The sequence below is a fragment of the Arvicola amphibius genome, chromosome X (assembly GCF_903992535.2).
Source record: "Arvicola amphibius chromosome X, mArvAmp1.2, whole genome shotgun sequence".
Classification (NCBI taxonomy): Eukaryota; Metazoa; Chordata; class Mammalia; order Rodentia; family Cricetidae; genus Arvicola; species Arvicola amphibius.
The window spans coordinates 120,388,330-120,391,649 of NC_052065.1; the positions used below are offsets into that span (position 1 = coordinate 120,388,330).

General features: G+C 45.7%; 1 non-coding gene across 1 annotated transcript; it reads left to right on the forward strand.

Moving 5' to 3' along the window:
- Window positions 1–502: 502 nt before the first annotated feature.
- LOC119805585 lies at window positions 503–621 on the forward strand. The gene has a single exon (XR_005283915.1). It is a non-coding gene; the product is annotated as a 5S ribosomal RNA (ribosomal RNA).
- The last annotated feature ends 2,699 nt before the right edge of the window (window positions 622–3,320 follow it).

Genomic DNA, 3,320 nt, shown 5'->3' on the forward strand with positions numbered 1-3,320 from the left:
GAATGGTTAGTTCGTTCTACCTTTCCTGAAGACTGGGGGTGGTATGGGATGTGAAAATGGCAGGGGGTGTTAGGAGCCTTAGACAAATTTTGGGAAATCTGGGAAGTAAACTCTGGGCCATTATCTGACTGAAGAGAGGTTGGGATTCCAAACCGGGGGATGATGTCTCGGAGAAGAACATCGGAAACTGTCTGGGCCCTCTTATTAGTGGTGGGAAATGCTTAAATCCACCCAGACATGGTGTCCACAAAGACCAGGAGATATTTAACTCTTCTGACCGTGGGCATATGAGTAAAATCCAGCTGCCAGTCAGTTCCTGGAGGGAGCCCCTGGTCTGGTGGGTGGGGAATAGGAAGCTATGGTATTTGGTCTTGGGATCTGACTTTTGACAAATTTGACAAGAGGCAGTGATAGCTTTTAAGAACTCTAAGTCCTCAGGGGTGGGTTAGAAGTGAGCCTTGACAAAATAAAACAGAGATTTACTATTAGGATGAAAGAGCTGGTCTACGGCCATACCACCTTGAATGTGCCTGATCTCGTCTGATCTCGGAAGCTAAGCAGGGTCGGGCCTGGTTAGTACTTGGATGGGAGACCGCCTGGGAATACCGGGTGCTGTAGGCTTTTAAAAAAAATAATAAAAATAAATAAATAAAAGAGCTGATGTAGGTAGGACAGAATTTGCTGGGTGTCAGGGGTGTCTCTGAGAGTGTGGGCTGTACTGTATGAACCCCCTGAGGTGACTGAGGTAGGTTTGGGCTCTGGAATGCTGCTGTTCTAGCTGCTTGGTCAGCCTGGTTATTTCCCTTGGAAATAATGGAACTATTTAGCTTTGGGGAGATTGGGAGGCTTTTAACATGTCCATAATGTAACCTGAGTTAGTTATGGATCCTCCTTTCGTTGTAAGAAGCCCATGTTCCTTCCAGATAGCTGCATGGGACAGGAGGATAGGAAAGGCATATTTGGAGTCTATGTAAACATTTAAAGACTGTCCTTTTGCTAACTGGAAGGCACGGGTAAGAGCTATCAACTCAGCCTGCTGATTAGTGGTATGGGTAGGGAGTGCCCGTGCCTCTACTACCCCAGTGTCTGATACTATGGCATACCCTGCTCTACGGTTCCCATCACATAAAAAGGAGCTGCCATCTGTGTACCAGGTATAAGTGGCCTGGGACAGTTTGCCCTCCTGTATATGTGAGGGGTGAGGCAGTAGATCCTCTAGGATCTCTGTGCAGGAGTGAGATGGGGAGTCATTAACATTGGGTTGAGGTAGTAGATTTGAGATATTAAGGGATGGGTAGCATTGGAAAGTGGGTGTGGCATCTTCTACCAGCGCCACCTGGAGGGAAAGAACTTGGGAAGCGGGTATGGTTTGTAAGCCTTTGTAAGTTAAGAGATGAGACAGATTGTGGTGGGGGAAGACAGTGGTGGGTAACCCAAAGGTTAGTTATTTTGACTCACTAATAAGAAGCTCAGTGGCCACTAAAGCGTGTAAGCAGGGTGCCCAGTCATGAGTGGTGAGGTCCAGCTTCTTTGACAGGTATGCTACAGGTGCAAAGGAAGGTCCCAGCTGATGTCCTAGGACCCAAGGGCACATCCCTCCTTCTCTGCTACATATAGAGAAAGGGGATGGGTCAAATCTGGGAAATGAAGAGCTGGGGCCTGGATAAGGGTTTTCTGGTATCTCTGGAAGGGTTTAGTAATGGGATGGAGAAGGGGCTCATGCAGAGAGCTGAGAGCTGCCTCGTATAAGGGGCAGGTGAGGAGAGAAAAAGAGGGGATCCAGGAATGCAAGAAGGCAGCTATTCCTAGGAATGATAAAACCTCTTCTTTTGTGGAAGGAACTGCAAGGGACTGAATTAATTTCTTTTTGTCTAGGGTAATAGCCTTTTGAGTTGGGGTTATAGTTAATCCCAAATAAATGACCTGTGGGGTAGACAGTTGGGCCTTAGAAGGTGAGACTCTATAGCCCCTTTTGGACAGGAAATTTAAAAGAACGGAGGTATCGGTTTTGCTGCTCTCCAATGATGGGCTGCAAAGTAAAATGTCATCTACATACCATATGAGTTTAGACTTAGGGAGAGACAGTGAGAACAGGTCAGTGGAAGGGATGAAACCTAATGAGATTTGTTCTCTGAGTCTGAGTCTTAGTGAGCCATCATTCAGCTGTACTGTGTCAGACTGAAGAAAAACAAACCATCTTTTCTACAATCAGATAAAGTTTGCTGGAGTCAGCTAATCAACACAATAATGGCAAGGCAGAGTATACAAAAACACAGAACTTTGCCCAGTGAGTTTTGTGCCTTGTGCTTTCAGAGCCTACAGCGACCTTTGCTGCTTTGACACTAGGTGGCACTATAGCCTTAGAGCCATATAAAATAGGATCCTGATAGGGTATGCAGTTATTAGGCAAAATGCAGCTAGCTGTCTGTAGCCATCTACGTTTATGTTAGTATCTCAAAAACAAAACAATTCATTTTACTTGTGAACGTGAATCTACACACTCCATTTTGGGTGCTTTGTTGTGCGGCTCCAGTCTGAGGGCAAATAGAAGTTAATTATAAATCGGTCTTGTTTTGTTTGGGGTTTTTTGTTTGGTTGGCTGGGGGCAGGGTGAGACAGGACTCTATTCTCTGGCTGTCCTGGAACTCACAGAGATCTGCCTGCCTCTACCTCCCAAATACCGGGTTTTAAGACATTCGCCACCACCACCTGGCTGACCTGGAATTTCTGATCCTCTGTCCCCATCAGCTGAGGGAGGGGGTATTTATAGAAAGGATGAAGGGTGGAAAGAGACCCACATTGAACACAGAGGGCAGCGTGGCCCGAGATCCTGGACCCGATAAAAGGAAGGAAGGCAGCCTTTCAAAATGTCAATGTGATGTGGGCCTTGGCCTCCACAACTAGAGCAGCTCTTCTCATCACACCAGAGCTTTATCTTCTCCATAAATGTTTTTTTTAAAAGTTCTATTCCTGAGGAAAGGAACACTAGTTATCTTGTAGTTATAGTAATAATTAAGCTATTTAGAGCCTTTTAAAATGAACTTCTATCTTCATTAATGAGTGGTTGGGAAATTGGTAGCTGAGGGGAGATGGCTCCTTATCAAAGACAGAATAGACGCCTGAAACTGGCTTAGAGGCCAGGGTAGATTCAGCTAGGAAGGCCTAAAGAGCAGAGAAATTCTCACTGTCTAGGTCAAGAAGGTACCACGTTACTTAGGGAAAGGTGTCCCTAGTTACATTGGGTTAGGTGATATAACCCACACTGCACTTAACAGTTTGGATACTGTGTATCTGGGGGAAAGGAGATGGGATAAAGGGGA